The sequence below is a fragment of the Triturus cristatus genome, chromosome 3_1 (genome assembly GCF_964204655.1).
Source record: "Triturus cristatus chromosome 3_1, aTriCri1.1, whole genome shotgun sequence".
NCBI lineage: Eukaryota > Metazoa > Chordata > Amphibia > Caudata > Salamandridae > Triturus > Triturus cristatus.
The window spans coordinates 130,300,092-130,323,592 of record NC_140583.1 but is presented as its reverse complement, the minus strand read 5'-3'; positions in this window follow the sequence as shown (position 1 = coordinate 130,323,592).

Sequence of the window (23,501 nt, the reverse complement as noted above, 5' to 3'; positions counted from 1 at the left end):
CTATGTTTCAGTTGGTGTTATTTAGGCCCCAACACTATCCAACACTTTCCCTGAGGCAAGCACATGTTGGAGAGAGAATAGCAATTTTGCCCCCAACACTATCCTACACTTTCCCTGAGGCAAGCATCTGTTGGATTGGAAATAGTAATTTTTCCCCGACCACCATCCTACACTTTCCCTGAGGCAAGCACCTGTTGGAGTAGGCATAGTAATTCTTCCCCCATCACCATCCAACACTTTCCCTGAGGCAAGCACCTGTCAGAGTAGGAATAGTAATTTTGTTCTACCACCATCCAACACTTACTTAATGTAAGCACCTGTCAGAGTAGGAATAGTGATTTTGCCCCCACCACCATCCAACACTTTCCCTGAGGTAAGCACCTGTCGGAGTAGGAATAGTATTTTTGCCCTCACCAACATCCAACACTTTCCCTGAGGCAAGCACATGTCGGAGTAGGAATAGTAATTTTGCACCCACCACCATCCAACATTTTTCCTGATGTTAGCAGCTGTCGGAGTAAGAATAGGAATTTTGCCCCCACCACCATCCAACATTTTCCCTGAGCTAAGCACCTGTCGCAGTAGGAATAGTAGTTTTGCCCCCACCACCATCCAACACTTTCCCTGAGGCAAGCACCAGTCGGAGTAGGAATAGTAATTATGCTCCCACCACCATCCAACACTTTATCTGAGGCAAGCACATGTTGGAATGGGAATAGTATTTTAGCCCCCAAAACTACCCATCATTTTTTCTGATGCAAGCATAACTTGGAGTAGGAATAGTAATTTTTACCCCAAACAATATCAAGAATTTTCCCTGTGGCAAGTACCTGTTGAAGTAGGAATAGTAATTTTGGCCTCCCCACTGTCCAGCATTTTCCCAGAGGCATGCCCTTGTTGGAGTTGGAATAGTAAATTGGTCTCCACTGATGAGGCTCAGATTTCATCTGGAGTCAGGCATTGCTTTATTTTTGTGCTTCAGACAGACTGCATTTAAAATTATGCAGATTTTAGTGCAAGTGAAAAACTCATGAAACATGAAATGAGACCTAGTCAAATGCTTATTAAAAGTGGCACTTTTGAGGCAAAGTAAAGTAAAACACATAAAATGAGGCCTGGTCACAATGCTTTCAGTCTGAAATGCTTGTGCTAACTTAACATGTGTTTTTGCAGTATAAAGAAAACTCGTGATTTCAGTGGCCTTTCTAGCTTTGAGGATAATCATGGAATGTGTTCTCTCTTCCCAGCTCCTTTCCCTTATAAATTACACTCCCTGTTCCCTATCTCAAGAGACTTTGGCTTTGTTGCATATTTAGACAAATACATATTCAGTTCATAACACATCTTTTTATAATGTGTATTAATCAACCATGCACCAATATTACACATGGGGCTAAAGCATTTTGCATGAAAAGCTATCTAAAATTAGAGCATGTTCCTATAAGTATGAATTAACTGCTTGCGCTTTGAAAATTTGCACTGGTGCATAATTATGCTATGTTGTACATTTCACATTTTTGCATGTTGTGCACAAATAATAGAAAAGCTGCTTTAAATTAATAGCTTTTGCTAGGTAATAAATAGTACAAGGTATTAGTATGGAGAAGGTAAACAGAATGGGTTTTTATTTTGTACATTAATACTCTTTTTTGCCCTTAGCTTCTGTGGACATTCAAAAAAAGTGGCTGCTGGTTGCCTTGGGGTCTTGTGGGGTCTTATGCCAACTCTGAAATTTTTTGATGCCCCTACTAGACAGTTGATAATCAAGGCCACCATACTCTCACGGCTCGATTATGCGAGTTCTCTTTTGGTAGGGGCCAATAAGGCGGAAATTATCCGGATGCAGCGAGTACAGAACGCGGCGGCCAGAGCCTTGGTGGGTTTACCTAGGTTCTGCTCCGTGAAGGAAACTATTCAGAAACTTCACTGGCTGCCCATGGCTCAAAGGATTGAGTTTAAGACTTTATGCCTTTCCTTCAAGATCCTTAAACTGTCCTCCCCCCGATCCTGGAACATCTTCTTACCCCTTATGTTCCCTCTCGCTGTCTGAGATCACTGGGCCAAAATCTAGCAGTAGTTCCACGGATCAAACGCTGCAGAGCGGGAGGGCGTTCCTTCTGCTTTTTGGCGGCTAGGCTCTGGAACTCTTTACCTGCTTATATTCGTGCCCTTGATGACCTGCTTATGTTCAGGAGGGCTATCAAAACGTATCTTTTTCCCTCTGGCTGTAATTTCACTACATAGGATATAATTTCCTTACTCTGCTTCTCCTCTTCTCTTTCTGCTTCTCTGTTTTATGTATTAATTCTGCCTGTCGGAGCGCCGGGACGCCTCTTTGCTAGGGCAGCTGCGTGCTATAGAAGAACGGATAACATAACATAACATAACATTTTGTGTTTGTTTTGTTTTTGGGCCTAAGATAAAATGGCTGCCTGTGAATCCAGCAAGGCTGTAAATTGTATTGAATGAGAGAGCATGCGCAGAACCAGCTACATACTGCCAAGTGCCTCAAGTGAAAACCTGGTTCAAGGCCACCATGAACTATAAATTCTTGTTACCCTACCAATGTACCAGTGTTTGTGGAATGTGTTTATCCTGCGTGCAATGTGAAAGGAAGGAGGAAATAGACTGAAACATTTTTTTTCCTAGTAAATGTTGCCAAAACCTATAATTGTATTAATCCTTAACGCCTCTTTTGTTAAAACCGGATTTGCAATGAGAACAGGATGGTGAGACCCTCATGTCATCTATGCTAACCAATCACGGTGCAAGCTTTCCTGAAAACTGCAACATTATTAGTGCAGTCAGCCAAGAATTAGAGTATAAATAATGACCTCTTTGGAGGTGTGTGGCTTTAGGAGGCGAGAGTAGAGGCAGCAGATGAGGCCAGACAACATATGGGTTAGGTACGTGAACGTCACAGGTGCAGACTGGGAGGAGCTTGCGCCTGAGGAGAGATAGAGGGAGATGGGGGGCATAGGCTATCCTTGCATGTCATATTTTTGGCAAGGCAGATCACATTCTTCTGTGATTTTTTGAAGGGTAGGCTCTCTCGCTCTTTGTGAAGCATCGAAAGGCAGCTGGAACAGACGAGGACAGAAGCTTTAGATTTAGATGCTAAAACTTTAAGTTTATGCTTTGACTAATTACTTTTGAAAAGATGTATTTGTTCTATGCATTTATTTCTCTTTTTGGGAGATTTTGCTAATTATTAATTATTGATTAGCCTTGCATAATTCACTCTTTAAAGAATTCTGACTGACAGTTGATGCCTCATTCCCTTCCTTTATGGAATGTTTGTATGCAACCTATAATATGTTTGTATTAATTCTATTTTTCCTATTTTCAATTCTGGAACCTGATTGATATTTGACTAAATGAATAAAGGGTCAGAGAACTTTTAACTAGAAAATAAAACACTTTAAAAATACTCACAACTCTCTTTATTGGCTTTAATGTTATTGAGATTGATTTTTCATGTTTATGTAAAGTCTCCTGAAGGTAATATACAGTGGCAAGGGTCCAGTACCTTTACAGAGGTATATTAGAGGTAAATGAGGTTTTGCATTGGGAAATTACCATGAAATTACCGCTGCATCATCACCACTATCTAGTATGTTTTTTTTTTTGCATGCACATTTCCGTATGAGATTAGTAATTTGCCCCCACTACTATATTGTATTTTTACAGAGATAAAAACACATGTAGGAGTTGTATTAGTAATTTTGCCTATACATTATCCAGCATTTTCCCTCAGGCTAGCACATAATGGAGTAGGAGTAGTAATTTTATAAATAATATCATGCTGCATTTTAGTTGACCCAAACATTTGTTTGAGTAGTAATATTATTTTTTACCTCGCAAATATTCTTCTTATTTTTAGGTTAACAAATGTTTGTTTATGAATAGTAATTAGACACACTGTAGCATTTTGGATTTGTATTGGTTTTAGTAGTTTGTTAATAAATATTGTTTTCTGAATGGATTTCACATTTGTACGTTTTTATAATTTTGAATATTTGCACGGTTTAATTTAAAAGAAATTTAAAAAGAAAAAAGTATGTGTTACTCACATTGATTACATTTTCAATGACTGTGTCGTGAGGTGTGTTTTTAGCACATTTTCTTTTCTTTCTAAAAAAGCTGTAAAATATTTAAAATGGTATATGTTGATCAATAAAATGTTAAGCATTTGTATGTAAATATAAAGGGGCAGATTTATGTTGCACTTGCGCCACTTTTGCGCCGCCGTTGCGTCACTTTTGTGACGCAGCAGCGGCGCAAATCCTGCGCCATGGTGCCGGTTATTTACAACGTGACGCATCTGGGAGATGCGTCACGTTGTAAAGCCCTGCGCCACATGTAGGCGTTCCAGGGCAGGTGGGGGCGTTCCGGCGCAGGAACGCCTCCTAAAAGTGGCTGAGTGAAATCTACAAGATTTCACTCAGTCAGTTTTAGGCCCATGCTGCGTCAAAACCCTGCGCCTGCTTGAAGCAGGCGTAAGGATTGATGCAGCATTGTACAGATAGGGCCCCCCAGAGCATTGTTGGAGCTGTGTCGTGCTTGCGACGCAACTCCAGCAATGCGCCACTTTTACGGCACAGATGCGTCACGCATCTGTGCCGTTTTTGCCCCATGGTGCGCCGCATTGTAAATGCGGCACATCCATGGTGGCGCAGCTGTGGCGCATAATAACTGGCGCATCCCTGCTGATATGCAGGGATGCGCCAGTTATTATAAATCTGCCCCAAAATATTTATTCTGGGTACACTTACTTGGAACTGTTGATGGGACTGTTTGTAGTTTTTCCTGGCAGGCAAAATGCGTGTGGTGTGTCTGAAAGTCAGTTTACCACTGTTTTCAAAATGGTGGACGGCTGCTTTTATAATTTTTTTAGGGTGTACGATAATTTAATTGAAAATATATTTGGGGCTTATTTTATCGTTTTTTAAATGCTGTGAAAATCTATAATTATTTTTATCAATGTATAAGTGTTGGTTATTTTTTTAAATATGTATTGTCCGCCATTTTGGTGACCTGCGGGTTAAGGTGAATTTATAGAAATTGTTGTAGGACTTTTGCTTTTGTTTAAGTTAAAATGGTGGATGATCTTTTATTTGTTTGATTAGTGTATTTCATTGGCGTTTAATTTTGTTTTGCATATTATCGTTTTTTGGGGTGAATTCATCTTTTGAAATATGTTTGTAAATTTAAAATGATATATATTTTATTCAATTGTTCGTTTTTAAATTATATTATAATGTATTAAGTAGTATTATAATGTACTTTGTCTGAAAATTATATGTTGATTGTAAAAACTACATTTAAATATATTTAATGGATTATAATATTTTATAAAGATTTTTTACTTTTTTATGTTCAAGTATTTGTATAAATACACGGGCATTAATTTTAATACTGACATATTCGTTTTAAATACCCGTGTATTAAGAAACACCCCACCCAAAACCTCTATTTTCCCAGCATCCTATCCCAGTGGATAAAAAGTATGCAAGTATTAATTTTAATACTCAGTATTAATGTGAAATAGCCGTGAATTAATTTACTACCCCACCCAAAACCCCTATTTTCCCTGCATCTCGTCCGAGGGGTTTATTGTACTTTAAAAAAAAAAGTGTAACCTTGTACAAATATGCATTGTAAATGTTTGCGATGTAATGAATCTTTTAGTGCATTTAGATTATTTTGCGTTGTAATGGTATGCGTTGTAAAAACATGTGATAGTAATGGTAGCTATGTTGTAAAATCCACGATGTAAAAGCATGCGTTGTAATGGCTTGCGTTGTACTATCATTTATTCAGAATAAATACCTTCATTTAAATAACACAGTTACAGAGGACAGGAAAGTGCCAAAACAGCTCTCCTCTTGCTTTTCTACCCCATCCAGCCGATCCGTTCAACTGATCCATGTTCCATTCCACAGTCAAACATACACCAAACACCCAATCATGCTTTACTTTCCACGTTCCACACACAAACAAACAAACAAACAGACATGCCACAGACTCACCATCTTGAGCCACATTACTCCAACACTGCCACATACCATCCTTCCTTTGATAAAAAACACTACAAACATTCACTTAAGAACAATGCAAGATCCACAAAATAACTAAATAGAGTGATCACAGAACCTACGTCAAGTATTTCTCTTCCTATCACTGGGTCTGCAGTCAATAATGTCACTTTATGAACATTCCTCTCGCACAGGACTCCTACTGCTCCAATCAGTGTCTATCACCTCTTCATGGCTATGACCAGGAACATCTGTGGTGCCATCACAACTCCACCACATGATGAATCTGGTAAATCAATAAATACATTTCTATCTCTTGGTTAGTCAAGAAATACATTACTATTTCTAACTTGAGGTATGTGGAATTCCTATAGCCCGACACCCTGGACTAATTGTTTGGGGTCAAGGGGCACAAGTTTTCATGTATTTTTTGCCCTTGGGGCAAGTAGACACAAACCCCTGCAGCACAAATCCTTTGGCTGCCAATTTGGAGTACCACATTAGAGATCAGGAAAGGTCCCTGTCAGCAGTTAAGGTAATATTTTTGTCCATATGTTAATGCTGTTCAAACTTGTATTTATGGTTCATTAATTGAAAGCCTGTATTATCAGGGCAAAGCTCTAAGTAAATTTTGTAAGCTCTGACTGCACAGTGGTTCCAGTATAAAAATACTTTGTGCGCCAAAATCTTCTGAAAGAGCAGAATGCTGTCACTCACGGTGAAGCCAGCCGATACAGCGAGAGAGAGAAACAGAATTTTAATAAACGCAAAAGGTCATGGTCAACACTAGACCAAATTACGGTCTCAATAATGAAAGAAAGTCTCAATAGTGCACCCATGGTATATGTGCTTTCATTCAGTGCAGCTATACGGCTTTTGTGAATTTCCAAGAATTTACATAAGGAGGACAAGAAATAGTACTCCTAGAAATTATTTGTAAACTGCATTTTAGCATAAGCAAATATGCATGTGTAGATTTGCTTATGCAAAATTCTGAGTGTTTGCAAGTTCACTTTCCCTCCAACCCCTTTTTCCCAACTCTGGAAGAAGGTTTACGTCTGCTATTGTCAGGAGTAAATTTCCAACATTTCTAAGTATGGGACAATATTAGAGAAGTGTTGTTGAAAACCCTTAAAACATGCAAGTTAGTAGGTTTGCACAGACTCAAACGGGGCATTCTAGCCCTGGAACTATTGCTTACCACTACCTTCAGCCCCAGTATGTAGATCTGTGGAAAAGTGGTAACATAAGGGGATTTCACACTACTATGGTATAAGTCCTGGCTTAATCAGAGAGGCTATATCAGAGCTCGTATATAATGAGATTGCTGCCATAATTTGTCGCTGCACTACATGGCACCAAAAGAACAAGTGGATTTTGTTACAGAACAAGTAGATTTATGAAGCAACCTGCCCCATGGATAAGTAGATATTGTATTAAATTCCACACCCCTGCAACTTGAAATCCATAATCTGAACCCTTAGCTTTGTAGAATCATCATCCACCTCAACTTCGTTACGAAGCACGACGGAAGCTCCAAACCTTATCATCCTCGGCTTCCATGACCTTGTTAGCAGTGATTCTGTACATTTGTAGCATAACTTAGAAGCACTTTTCTCCATTCCAATTCTCTGTTTACAGCAAGTTGAACAGACTCTCTAATGGTTCTGTTAAACCTTTCTATTTGCCCATTTTACTCAGGCTGACTCAGCTCTGCTCTATTATGCTTACTTCCACATTTTTAAAAAAGTTCCTGAAAGATGTTCCCCATAAATTGAGTAACATTGTTATACACTATCACATCTGGTAATATTGTCTACAGAATGCATCTTGAAATGAAATAATCTCCTCAGAAGTGAGTTTCTCCAAAAGGCCTTTTCGTAAAATAATTTATTTCTAAAATACAAAAAGCAAAACTACTGGGCAACACAATACGGCTAGATAGTATCAGTAAGCATTTTCCTCCAAGGACCACCTGGCAGTTGGGTAGGCACTGTTCTGGAATGCATGCCTCAGTTTTTTTTGTCACTAGCCTGTCAGAACTCACTTTGTTTCACCCAAGAGTCTTTTACCGTATCTATTTTAGGCCACCAGTAGTAGGGCTACCATTTAGTCAGAAACATGCCTGAATGCCTATTATGAGCTAACATGAACATTTTCATATTATGCAAATTTGTCACCTTGCCTAAGAATTCTTCATATGCAAGTTCCACCTGATTTTTTTGAATTTTCCAGAGATGCTCCCCTCTTCAGGCCAATCCTCACTCAAACACAGTTGCACACATGTGACTGCTTCATATTGTTTTTCTCTTTAAACTATTGATTTGCCATTATGACATCTTGAGCGTTTTGACCATCATGTAATTTTTGCCTTGGTCAATTACCTCAGTGTATGTTAAAAATACTTGGGTACCATATATCCCAATCCATGGGAAATTCACTAAGAGTTTGAAGAAATGGTAGATGGGGAAAAAGGTTGGCAATAATGTATTGTAAAGTCTAAAGATATATTTTCACATTGCATGCAAGAATTAATGTGGAGAATATAGCCAGTAGAATCAATAAATACGTAGAATATGGGCAGTAGAGTGAATGGAGTCACACATAAAAATAACTTCCGTTTTCAGGTGTGCTCGTCATTCTATAAATATGTACACTTTAATGAAGAATTGAATAGGAATCCTTGGTGTAGGTGTCACCGGATGACATACTACCAGGCACAAGTGTCAAGCGGTGTGCACACCACAGACAAGTCTTATATAAATAAAGAATCGTGTGTGTATTACCATGATACACTAGCAATACTGTGTATTTAAATTAGGTGTTTCAATGTGTGAACGTCACCGAGACTTGCTTGGTGGCTGGTTGCTGTGGAAACAACGACATGTTGAGGTGCCCATGGAAGCTTCATGTGCCAAAAGGGTCAAATGTATTTGCATCACGTGATCAACACACACATCTCTTTCAACCATAGTTCTGAAGCACATTACATTATGTTATGTTATGCAGATTTGTAGAGTGCACCATCACCTTGCAGGGTATTCTGGTGCGAAGCCAGGGTGAGCCTCGGCTCTACTAGGGCCTAGTGGGACTGCTTAAAAAGCCAGGTCTTCAGCTTCTTGAAAAATTCAAGCAGTGAGGACGAAGCTCTTATGTGTAGAAGCAGATAGTTCCATGCTTTAGACATAATGTAGGAGAAGGCTCGACTGCTGGATCTGGTTTTCCGTATCTATTGGATTTGTGCAGGTAGGAGTTCGGACGAGCGGAGGTGTCTGGAAGGTTTGTGAAAGCAGATGCAATTGCTGTGGTATGCTGGGCCAGTGTTACGTAGTGCCTTGAAAGTTTGGGTGAAACTACAGCAAAGGTTTGACATTTGAGAGCTTGTTGTGCTTCTTAGGGAGCTTTAATCAGCAGATTCATCTTCCTCAGTGCTTAAGTTGAGCCGGTGGTTTCCATTGCTCGGCATCAGCACTTAATTTTCAACACCAGCACTTGTGACAGTCTGCCACTTGGTAGCACTGCCTGTCTAATTTAGAGATGAGCAAAACAACTGTTTTTTATTTATATAATATACATTAAAAATTACCAATACCTGCCATCCAAGCCATTCTTATAGCTTCGGGAGCCCGGGATAGTCTGAATTGTCATTGGCAGTGCTGGCAGGGGAAATGGGTGGAGCAAGCTGCAGTGGACTCCTGACTAGTACTTGCATTTATTTATTTTTTTACAAATTAAGTTCTGCTCTCCCCATTGGAACAGGCAACATAAATATGGGAAAGGGCAGCAGTGGAGTCCAAGTCTGTCACTTAGGTACAGTTCATCACTTCTGGAATACACCAGAATAAGATGAACAATTACTTTTATTGTAAAATACGGTTACATGAAGTCACCAACATGTCAGCTCTCCTCTAGCCAAGGCCACCCCTCCCCCGCCCTGTCCAGCCCCTCTGTTCAACTCCTCCGTGGTCCATGCCACCAGTCAAACACACAGAGAATACCCCATCACACACTACATTTCAAATTCCACACACAAACGATTATACACAGACAACACATACAGAAACACCATCTCCCCAACTCACCAGCTCACCATCTCTAGCTGGGCTGAAGGTTTATTTCAAGCATGGAAAGGGTGAGGATGTTCTCAACCTGGCAATAGGTTTTAAGCTTGTAGAGAATACACAATGTGATGCCACCCAACAACAAAACAACCATTCCCAATGATCCTTGAACACTCACAGGGCCATATTCTCAAGGAAGTAGCGGAGAGAGGCGTTAGCCTTCTTGGCTTCACACCTCTCTCCGCCACTTCGTAAACACAAGGCTGCACCCTCTTCTTAAGGATATGGTGCAGCCTTGCGTTTACCCCTGCGATAGCGCTAAGTTTCACAACTTAGCAACAACACAGACACCCTTGCTGCAGAGTGCAAGCGAGTCCGCAAGCAGGGAGGTTTGTTTATGTACAGGAAGGTATCCCTTTCTGCACATAAACAAACCTTAATTGCCAGTTTGTAATTTACATGTGTGCTGCTTCATGAAACACACATGTAAGTTACAAAACGGCATTTAAAAATGTTTTGTTTATGTACAGGAAGGGACATCTTCCTGTACATAAACAAACCATGGCATTTTGCTTTTTCCATGTGTGCTGCACAAGGCAGCACACATGGTAAAAGCAAAAATGAGGAGAAATAAAGCATTTCTCCTCGTTTCGCCACCTTAAAACCAGATTTTTCCTGGTCTTAAGTTTGGCGCTACCTCCTATTTCCGCTGCCCTTCTGAATAGGAGGTAGCGTCAAACTCAATCGTTGTTGTGGTGGACCACCCACTGCAACACCCATTGCACGCCCTTTTCACAGTACAAACAGCGTGAAGTGGGCCCTATTCACAAGGCAGTTTTAAGCCATGTTAGGCCACTAAACGTGGCTTAACACTGCCTTGTGAATAGGGCTAAGCCCCTATCTCCACAACAACGTCACTGAAAGTTACGTTGTGGTGGCGATAGGGGCTTGAGAATATGCCCCACAATGTTTGGTGACGCTAGTTCCCATCTTTGAATATCGGGTGTAACTTGCCTAATATTTCATGGCTTTCTTACTAGGCAATCAGGCCACAATGTTACCGAAGCCAGGACCCTGCTATTTAGATACTTGATTTACTTTTTGACAGAACAATTATTTTCATGACAGCATGTTGACAGGCAGTACATAGATGTATTCTAGAGATCACATAAATTTAAGGCTTTAGGACTGCTTTTCATTACGGACTTTCGCTTTTTCTGTGAGGGGACGACGTATATATGAATGTGCGTAGTATATGATACATATGATGTTAAGAATAAGTATCTCTGAATATTAATGAATGCTAATTACTTTTCAGTGGCATGAGAGATGCTAGATTCTAAGCCAATAGGTATCAGAAGACGTGTATCAATGAAGTCTTTAGTGGTTATCTTGCCTATATTTAACATACAATACTCCACTTCAATCTACCCCAGTCCAATATACCCCACTGCATTCTAATTTATCCCACTCCACTGCAATCTATCCAACTACTCTTCACTATAATCTACCCCACCCCACTCCAATCTGCTCCACTCCATCATCTCACCCTACACATATGTGCACATATATACACTTAGGTGCCGATTACGATCCTGCAAAAAAATTCCCCGTACGACTCGTATCCGGTCTTTTTACCGTACGAATCGTACAAGTGCCGTACAAACTGCCATTCACGATTCGCATGGTAAAAAGTCCATACGAATCGCATCCCCGGGTCGGAAAATGTGTCCGACACGTCCCCGGACGATTTACCGTACAAATGTGAAAAGTGAAGTCCGACCGCGGAATCATGATCCATCCTGTGCGTCCGATGTTACAACCGTATGGAAAAACACCGTCCGCACCGAACTCCCATAGCAACCATGGAGACATGTGCCCGCATACGCGCCCAACAACCCCCCAGCCCTCCTATGTACGAGTCGAATCCCCACCCGTATATGTACATCCGTGTATGTACGAGACGTACCCCCACCTGTGAATGTATGGAGCGTACCCCCATCCCAACCGTGTATGTACGACCCGTACCCTCACCCGCGTACGTATGGAGCGTACCCCCACCCCAACAGTGTATGTACGACCCGTACCCCCACCCCAACTGTGCATGTACGACCCGTACCCTCACCCGCATATGCATGGAGCGTACCCCCACCCCAACCGTGTATGTACGGACCGTACCCTCACCCGCGTACGTATGGAGCGTACCCCCACCCCAACAGTGTATGTACGACCCGTACCCCCACCCCAACCATGCATGTACGACCCGTACCCTCACCCGCGTACGTATGGAGCGTACCCCCACCCCAACCGTGTATGTACGACCCGTACCCTCACCCGCGTATGCATGGAGCATACCCCCACCCCAACCGAGTATGTACGGACCGTACCCTCACCCGTGTACGTATGGAGCGTACCCCCACCCCAACCGTGTGTGTACGACCTGTACCCTCACCCACGTATGCATGGAGCGTACCCCCACCCCAACTGTGTATGTACGGACCGTACCTTCACCCGCGTACGTATGGAGCGTACCCCCACCCCAACCTTGTATGTACGACCCGTACCCGCACCCGCGTACATATGGAGCATACCCCCACCCCAACCGTGTATGTACGACCTGTACCCTCACCCGCGTATGCATGGAGCGTACCCCCACCCCAACCGTGTACGTACGGACCGTACCCTCACCCGCGTACGTATGGAGCGTACCCCCACCCCAACCGTGTATGTACGGACCGTACCCTCACCCGCGTACGTATGGAGTGTACCCCCACCCCAACAGTATAAGTACGACCCGTACCCTCACCCGCGTACGTATGGAGCGTACCCCCACCCCAACCGTGTATGTACGGACCGTACCCTCACCCGCGTATGTATGGAGCGTAACCCCTCCCCAACAGTGTATGTACGACCCGTACCCCCACCCCAACCGTGTATGTACGACGCGTACCCCCACCCGCGTATGCATGGAGCGTACCCCCACCCCAACATTCTAAGTATGGAGCGCACCGCAGGCCCCAACACCAGCACCTTCACACAACATCGCGCATGTACGAGTCGTACCAAGCCAGACACAAGGACAGCACTGTACAACAAAATTCCCGAAGTACACACCGTACACACGCTAAAAACGCACGTACACAACCAGGACAAAGCAAAACAACACAAGAATACACCATTCGAATGGTACAAAGCCACAAAACATGTCCAACAAGCACAAAAACAACACATTCACTGACCTGCAACTGCCAAAATCCCAAACAGAGGCCCAAAACACAACCACTCCTTATAACACACCCACCCAAACTTCAAACACAGCCACACCCACCAATGGACCAATAAAAAGGGCCCACACACACAAACCATGAGCCTTTGCAACAGACTCACTGCTGCCAGACCCCACAGACAACCTACAGCACCATACTAGAACCTTTACTACACCTTAGACTTGCACACCTTCACACACCCACCTTCACAAACACCCCCTCATCACATTCACACACACACCTGCACAACCACACCCACACACCCACAACCATCCACACCCCCCCCACCATCCACACCCACACCCCTCACCATGCCCACTAACAAGAATCCAAAGTTCACTAGCCGAGAGTTGGAGGTCCTTGTCGATGAAATCCTCAGAGTCGAGCCACACCTCTTTGGAACATTGGTCAGACAGACCAGCATTTCAGAAAAATCAGCCATGTGGCAGACGATCGTCGATGCTGTGAATGCTGTTGCGGACACCAGAAGGACCAGGCATGAATGCCAAGCCAGGTGGTACGATCTGCGGAGGAGGGTCCGAGCCAAAATGACCGACGAACACAACCAGGCCAACGTCACTGGAGGAGGGCCGCCCCGCAGACGCGTAGAACACCATCCCTGGGAGGAGAGGGTGATGGCCATACTGCCGGTGGTGGCAGTGGACGGATTAGAAGGACTCCGAGACCCGGGTGAGTACACAAACAACTCACCAAACATGGGGGGAACGTCATCCACAACCAAACTCACAAACAGGCACGCAACCACCCCAAGCTATCGCATGACTCAACCACACTCCATGAACACGCACATGCCACTGGCGCCACCATGCCCCATGCACCCATCTGGACAATGCCAAGTCACAGGCCACAGAAAACACCAACACAAGACACGGTAAGCCGGATGGCGGGAGTGTGGGCCCCAAAAATCACATAGTGCAACTCAGAAGCAGACAACAATGCCCCCTGCCCATATGGCCTAGGTCACAGCCAGACAAACAGTGTGTCCCCACGCAGGAAAGACTTGCCAGCAAATGGCGGACGCCTTGAATGAACACATGGGGGTGACGGCACGTTCTTGCACATGACAGCAGCTAATGAACAGCCAACACTGTGAAAGAGTGGCAGCACACACCACCACAGCAGCAGTGCAGACACAGACACTACACCCAATGGGTGCCTGGAGATCAGAAACAAACTCACATCAACAATCCAAGGGCCATTCAAAGATCTGCTAACAGTGTGTGCCCAGGAAGCTGGGCTGAGGTGCCAGAGGGTGACGCACAGAGGGAGGGAGAGGGGGACAGAGAGGGAGGGAGGGAGACACAGGGAGACGGACAGAGGGAGGAGGCTGACACACAGAGGGAGGGAGAGGGGGACAGAGAGGGAGCGAGAAAGGGACACACAGGGAGAGCAAATCAGCCTTGTGGGGTGTGGGAATGTCTGCTCGTCAGCAGGTGGACTGCGTGCATGTAGACAAGGGTGGCCAGTGCCAGAACCCCCCCTCTTCTCCATGGCAAAACACAGGGCCATGTCACAACCTGTGCACGAGCACAACGACAGCTACCTGCATTATCTAAGTGTGTGGAACCACTCCATGTGCCCACATACAGTGCAACACGGAAGACGCCAATGCATGGCTTGCCACACCTGCCCACTCCACTGCTGACTGCAGTCACAATCGACGCAGCAAGTAAGACTGTGCCATACATAGGTAAAGTCGCAAAAGCTGTGGCCAAGGGACATACCCATGCACAAGTGCACTGTGAGTGGAATGCAAGACTTCTCCAAATTCCCAGAGGAAATGTGCCAACTTAGAAACCAATGAAACATGGATGTTGCATGGAACAAAATTAACATTGTCTCTCTCACACACAGGTCAACGTCGTGGATCACCCCCCAACACTGGGGGGGAAGACTCACAGGACCTGGCTCGGCGGGATGACGGAGCCACCGGCAGCGACGACTCTCACCACTCTGTGGACGAACCCGACCCCGACCAACCTGGCCCCTCTGGTGTCCAATGACCTGCAGCACCTGCGTCAGGTACAACTGGGCCAACCACCACCCCCACTCCTGCCACATCCCAGGAGACACCCAGGATCCCTGCCCCACCACCACAATGCAGCCAGGCTGGCCAGGAGGGACATGGTGTACCGGGCACCCAGGAGGAGGCAGGCGACAACACCAATGCCACCCCTCAGGGGTCCCGGAGACCCGATGTGCCCACAAGGGCAGGCCAGGTGCAAGTGGGCAGGGGTGGTGGGAGTGGAGGACGGCGGAGGTGCGAGCCTGACCAGTTGGCTGCGGAACCGGTATATTCCCATGTCCGAAATATCCTGGACACATACCGGCAGGACACCACGGGCATGGCCCACGTTGTGTCCACCCTCAACGAGATGAAGGGGACCCTCGATGAGATCAAGACCCAGCAGGCCCAGCAACATGCGGAGCAACATGCCTGTCTACTGCGACACCAAGGGAGATGGAGGACTGACAGGCTGAGCTCGTGACGGTGTTCACGGGAATTCACAATACACTCCGTCGGATAGCCGACAACATGGGAAACCCTCCCTGTGCCATCAGGCGTAGAACATCACCACCTACAGGGAGGGATCATGAGGAGGAGGAGGAGACATCCGACGGAGCATCCCAAACATCGTCACAGCCTGCTACTGAGGGTCCCCGCAGGAGGGCGGGTCGTCCACGGAAAAGACCGTGAGGGTCAGCGCAACAGCACCATCTCCCAGGACACCCGGCCTGGCACCTGGCCCACTGGAGCAACAGCAGCACAGCAGCAAAAGACATTCTCTGCCACATGGACTTGCTGGTCACTGTCTGACCAATGTTGACAAAGACTGTGGCATGGACTCTGAGGATTTCAAATGGCAAGGACACCAACTCCCCTAGTGAACTTTGGATTCCACACACCCGGAAAGCCCCTCATGTCATACCCCCCCCGTACCCCAACCAAAATAAAAAGTTACACCATAAAGAGAAGATGCCTAAATTTTGCATTATTACCTTACATGTGTCTTGTAAAGTCTAACCATGCCTGAGTTCTCATCTGACTTCAACCATCCACACCCTGGGGCCTGAGTCTGGCACAGGACACACATGGGTCACATTGTATTAGGCAAGACAGACATACACACCCGTGATGGGCCCAACCAGCTGAGGGGGTGGCCGCACAACCGTGCCGACAGACATTTTGAGTACAGCGACAGCCATGCGCAGAGGTCAGGGATCATGTGGAGTGTCCTGTGGGGCACCCAGGTATGTGTGGACAGGTGGCAGAACCATGTCCTGCAAGCTTGAGTCAGGTGGATGCAGAGAATGGTGGCCTGGCCAACGTTGGATGCATGGGGATGGCACATGTCACAATACCCACACAGTCATGGACATCATGCACAATACACAGTCTAATCCCACACAAACAGCTTGCATCTTGCTACTCTACACATAGACACATAGCCACTATCACGGAAAACCATGCCAGACATGCCGGATGCACCGTGGCAACGCACCAGCATTGACTGAGAAGAGGCACCTTGGAGGCATAGGGACACCTTTATTAGTCATGTATTCGGGATTGCAGAGGCAACTCGGAGTACACATGAACGGGTCATGTGGAGTAACATGTGGCTCCAACACTGGAACCCCCCTTCTGCAGCACAAATGCGTGATAGCCATGGAACTGGCACAAAAGTGTCGGCTAACAGCTAATAACCCCCTGCTGCTCACGGAGAGACTGCCATACACCATTGATCCGCTGATGTGGACGTCCCACACCATGTCAAGCCAATGTAAACCGTATGTGTCCGAGGGCAGTGTAACACACATTGATGCCATCATCACAATCCACAATCCCATCACTGATGACTGTCAACAAGTCTGACCATCTATTCAGGTGTACACAGCTGCATGTCATGTGTCCCATGGTGATGCGACACGTCTGCAGAGGAACCAAACATTGACAGGGGCAGTGTGCATACATCGTAAACAACTGCCACACCCAATACACCCCTGATGCATCCCTTACCCTAAGGAGACTTCCAAACGTGTCCGTGCGTGTAACGCTGAGTCAGCACACGATGACGTGTCCATGAGGAATAGCAGTGCCACAACAATCTGTACTCCTGTGCATGAAACAGGCCAGCAAGGCAGATATAAGGCAGCCAGGTCCCATGAGGGAGCACTTGCCTGCACATCTTTGGATTCGACGACCCAGCTGCTGCTACTGATTCCCTGGAACCATGTCAAGGTCTGTGGAGAAGTCACAGCCTTTCACCCTGGAGGAGAACCTGGCTTTGCTGGATGTGATCCTCCCACAGTACACCCTGCTGTATGGGCGACCAGGGTATCAGGTGAGTGCAGAGTCTAATAGCACAGACTGTGTCCCTTGTTTGTGACTGTGACTTCTGGCATTGTGTCCAGGTGTGACACACATGCTATGTACTGTAGGGGGGTCCCAGGGGGGGGAATGCCTGATGTCTCCCAGCCAGTGCATGCTGTGGTGCATGTCTGCCGTCCTCACTTGCATTGTGTTTACTGTGACAATCACTGCATGGTGCATGCCACATTCTGCCTGTCTTGTCCTCCTGGGAATGTAGCCTCTACAGTCCTCATTTGATTATGTGGTCAGCCCAGTGTGACAGGTGACTGTACCCACAGATGTGTGTTAGTTCTGTGTACCTGTGCTGAGAGTGTCCACATGATGTGTTCGTACCCTGGACATCGGTGTGTGTGTAAGTCCCCTGTCATGTGGGTGGGTGCATATGTGGAGTGTGGCACCCGGGCTGCATGAGGGATGGATATACCCTGGCCATGTGATGTGAGCAGGGAGCAGTGCTGTGTGTCTGACGTGCAGAGCCAGCCCCACACCTGTGAGCCCCCCCGTCTAGTGGCACATGTGCAGAGTGAGGTTTGTCGCTGCATTTGGCAATGGCAGGTGAATGTCCTGTGCCTGTGTGTGTCTGTGTACTCTGCTGCGGTAGCGTCAGTGGCCTGTGGCATGTGACTTCTTAGAGGTGCTGCACATTATCCTGGTGTAGCTTGTGATGCACAGTGTGAGCCTGGATCATTGATTGTGTCGTTGCCCTCATTCCACCTGTGTACTTTCAATGGCACGTACTGCTTTTGCCCTTCCCCAGAGGATCATGTCCCTATGACAACGGTGCAATGCGTTGGATGCATACTATGCCTTGTTGTAAACAGCAAATTTGTTCTAATATGTCTCTCTGTGACATGTGCCTGGTGTATTGATGTAGTGTTACTTGTTCATCCTCACAGGTAGGCGCCTCTGCCAAGAAGCAGATATGGATGACCGCCGTCAGTGCCGTGAGGAAGACGGAGGGTCGCAAGCGGCGCCTGGCCCAGGTGAGGAAACGCTGGCCGGATATCCGGTGCTGGACGCGGAGGATCGCACGGGTCCTGCTGGGGGACTCACCTGAGACCCATAAGAACCGCGGGCGCCGCCGTCTGACCCACATCCACAAGCGTGTGCTGGCGGTGGTATTTCCAGACTTGGACAGGCGCTTACAGGAGAAGCAGCAGCAGGAAGGGGGTCGGTACATGTGTGTTTGTTGTGTGTCACCAGCATTTGTAAGTGCACAGTTGCATGGATACACTGCCAGGGTTTAAAGGTGCTGTGCAGATCCAGTTACCCACAGTATAGCGGTGCTCTCCTGCCTCCCTTCCCCTCCTTGCAATGTGTTCCCTGGTCTGTGTGTAGTCACTCCTTCACAAGGTAATGTAGGCTGGCGCTTTCTCCACGTGAACTATGCCTGTAGCATCATGTGTGGGGGTGGTGTGTAACAGGTTTTGGGACCTTGCCTGTGCCCTGTCCAGTTCAGTACATGTGGGTTCCATGTCAGTTGGCACTGATGCTGAGTCCAGACATGGGAGTTAGTCTCTCAAGTGTCATGCCTTACAGCGCGCATGTCCTATGTTGTGGCCTGTGACATGATGTGCATGAGTGTGCGAGACGCATAGTGCAGGGATGGTGGCGTGTGTTGCAGTCATTCCCATTCAGGACCATGGAGTTGTGTGGCCACTACTGTCCCCTGGGGCATATTTTCATAGGTGTCATGTGTGTCATCACAAAACGTGGACACTCTCAGTGTCTACAGCATAGGTTGTGCTCTGTGCCACTGTCCCCTGGCACCATGTATATTGACGTAAAATGTAGTACAAGTGTCCACTGTACAGCCTGACCTGATTTTCTTTGTTCATACTCGTGGTGGCCAGTGCCTGTGTGTCTTGTTACAATCATCTGATGATGACCATTTGTACATGATTACTTGGACAGGCGCACCTTGGGTATTTGGCGTCCAATCTTGCATTTATGCAGCCCCTGTGTATTTCACCCAGACTAAGAGATGTAAGTGCTTCCTGTGTCTCAACAAATTGTCTCATGTAGGGGGTGGTTGGTGCGGGCAAAGCCTACATGTCAAAACCTGAAATCTCCTTGCTAGGTCTGGCCAGTGTGATGTTTGTCTGGACATACACTCAAGGTGCAGTGAGCCAGTCATGGTGGGCATGTTTTCAGTATTACCTATGCAGCATGTGCCTCAAGTTCATGGATATGGTCCCTGCTCATCCCTATTTTCGGCAACGCTGTGTGGTGCAGATGCAGTGCTGGATTGTCCCCAGGGCCTGGCTCCTATGTCAAACTCCATTTCATGTCATTTGCAATTGTGTCATGCTCTCCATGGATTTTCAGTGGCATGGTGGGTCAACCAACTGTGTGTTGCATGCCCTACATCTGTACCTTGTTTTGTAGATGTTACTGATCTTTCTTTTCAGGCTATGCACTGTAACCTATGTAGATTGGACTCATGTGACATATGTATACAGGTGTGTGATTGATTGCTGTCTCTTCACCTTACCCACAGCATCGTCGGGGGACAAGGAGGGAGACATGAGCACAAACGGAGCGGAGGGACCGAGCACCAGTGCCAGCGTTGACATTGTAGCTGGCACATTGAGTGGAACTGAGGCGGAGGAGAGTGAGGCCGAGGACCTGTCCACTGGCACGACAGAATATGAAGCTGACGGGTCCGAGGATGATCTCTCCGAGTGGGCGGAGGCTGCACCAGCAGCCGACAGCGGCACAACATCTCACCCCGCCCCCTCCATTGCCATTAGCCGCCTCCCACTTGCTCGTGTCCCTTCCCAGCGTGCCCGGTCACCACATGTCTCCTTCCTGCCAGGCACCGCACCCCCTGCCCCTGTCTCCACTGCTGCCGCCAATGCCAAGTCTGTGGACATCTAGCGGCAGTTGCAGGTTGGTCAGGCTGCGATGCTTAATGTCCTCCATGGCCACAGCCAAGTGCTGAACAACATGGAGGCATACTTGGAGGGCATTTTTTCATTGCAGGCTGACCAACGCAACTTGCTGAGGTCCATTGACTCTACACTGACTGCAGCAGTGGGTCTCCTGCAGCGCTACGTCCAACCCCCTACCCCTGACCCATCCACACTTCCCACTCCCATGCGTGTCCCACGTACACCCAGACGTCAGCATGCACCCACCACAACAGACACAGGCACCACACCAGCAGGGAAGGTCATACGCACACCTCCTGGCACGCACACACAGGGTGAAGTAGGCACACCCACTGGGTCGGGGGACAAACGTAAGTCACACAGCCAGAGTGGGAGTCCGCATTCCACAAAATCCACTCCCTCCAAATCCCCTCCCCTCAGCTCTCCTGGCCACATATCCGGCAAAGACTCCTTCATGGCCGCTCTGTCCCTGAGCCCCACTGTGACACCACCCCGCAAGCGGTCAAGGGAGTCCCCTGTCAGGGTGGTTGAGTCCCCCCCCTGTCCACACCCTCCCCCAGTGGCGCTGCGACCCATCCCTCTGCCCCCCCCCTCCTTGGGGCCTGTGGTTCCTTCGGGTGCAGGGGAGTCTCTGGAGGACCTTGCTAAGGTGTGCAGCGACATCCTGGCCTCTGCCTTTGGCCCTGCCCCACCCCCTGTGGTGGAGTCCTCCATCCCTGCACCCACAATGCCTACCCTTCGCCCTCATGTCCCTGCGGTGCCTGGTCCTTCCACCCCACATGATGCCCTCCCCGCTCTGGAAGACGAAGGAGTCTGACTGTGCAGGCAAGCTAAGGGACATGCGTCCCACTGTGTCCCCCACCTGGATTGGAACTTTGGATTGCCCTATGGGCATTGTACTTTTTGAACTGTCAAGGGACAAACATATTTTTGGATGCTGATTAAAGCAATTTATTTTTCCTTAGTACACTACTGTCTGTCTGGTATTGCTGTTGGTCGACCTGCCCCATTATTTTGGGTGGTGATTATGTGTTGGGTGTGTGGGAATTGTCGTCTTGTGCTGGTCATAGGGTGGATCCTGGTATCTATGTGCCATCACAAGCTGTTGGCTACATAACTTTGTTCATGTATCTAATTACTGCATGGTGACATCGTCCCAAGGTGTGTTCCTTCCTCAGTGTAACCTGACTTCTTCCCTGCAGGGTATTTCCAATATGTGGTGCTGAGCTGTGTCTACATTGGCTGGGTGTGTGACGGACTCGTTAGACTTGGCCCATGCATGCTGAGCGATGTCTCCACCTGCATCATTCGTGGCATCCTTGGTGGTCACTGTACTTGTGTATGTAGACTGTTGCCATGACTTCAAGTGTACATGTATTCTTTTAGGCGCCATGCATATGTATACTTCCAGCCTCGCACACATGTGGTACATGTACTGCAGTATCTTTGTGCACCTGACTGACATTTGTGGGCGTTGGATCTGTGGGTACTCCACCCTTTTCTTTGCAGGGGCACTGCTGTGAGTGTTAGGCACCCACCCCTCCTGTGTCTGGGCACTGCTGGGAGTGATAGGCACCCACCCCTACTGTGTCTGGGCACTGCTGGGAGTGATAGGCACCCACCCCTCCTGTGTCTGGGCACTGCTGGGAGGACTCTGCACCCACCCCTCCTGTCTCTGGGCACTGCTGGGAGGACTCTGCACACACCCCTCCTGTCTCTGGGCACTGCTGGGAGGACTCTGCACACACCACTCTTGTGACTGGGCACTGCTGGGAGGACTCTGCACACACCCCTCCTGTCTCTGGGCACTGCTGGGAGGACTCTGCACACACCCCTCCTGTCTCTGGGCACTGCTGGGAGGACTCTGCACACACCACTCTTGTGACTGGGCACTGCTGGGAGGACTCTGCACACACCCCTCCTGCATCTGGGCACTGCTGGGAGGACTCTGCACCCACCCCTCCTGTGTCTGGGCACTGCTGGGAGGACTCTGCACACACCACTCTTGTGACTGGGCACTGCTGGGAGGACTCTGCACACACCACTCTTGTGACTGGGCACTGCTGGGAGGACTCTACACCCACCCCTCCTGTGTCTGGGCACTGCTGGGAGGACTTTGCACCCACCCCTCCTGTCTCTGGGCACTGCTGGGAGGACTCTGCACACACCCCTCCTGCGTCTGGGCACTGCTGGGAGGACTCTGCACCCACCCCTCCTATCTCTGGGCACTGCTGGGAGGACTCTGCACACACCACTCTTGTGACTGTGCACTGTTGGGAGGACTCTGCACACACCCCTCCTGTGTCTGGGCACTGCTGGGAGGACTCTGCACCCACCCCTCCTGTGTCTGGGCACTGCTGGGAGGACTCTGCACACACCCCTCCTGTCTCTAGGCACTGCTGGGAGGACTCTGCACACACCACTCTTGTGACTGGGCACTACTGGGAGGACTCTGCACACACCCCTCCTGTCTCTGGGCACTGCTGGGAGGACGCTGCACACACCCCTCCTGCGTCTGGGCACTGCTGGGAGTGTTAGGCACCCACCCCTCCTGTGTCTGGGCACTGCTGGGAGGACTCTGCATACACCCCTCCTGTGTCTGGGCACTGCTGGGAGGACTCTGCACACACCCCTCCTGCGTCTTGGCACTGGTGGGAGGACTCTGCACACACCCCTCCTGTGTCGGGGTACTGCTGGGAGGGCTCTGCACACACCCCTCCTGCGTCTGGGAACTGCTGGGAGGACTCTGCACCCACCCCTCCTGTGTCTGGGCACTGCTGGGAGGACTCTGCACACACCACTCTTGTGACTGGGCACTGCTGGGAGGACTCTGCACACACCCCTCCTGC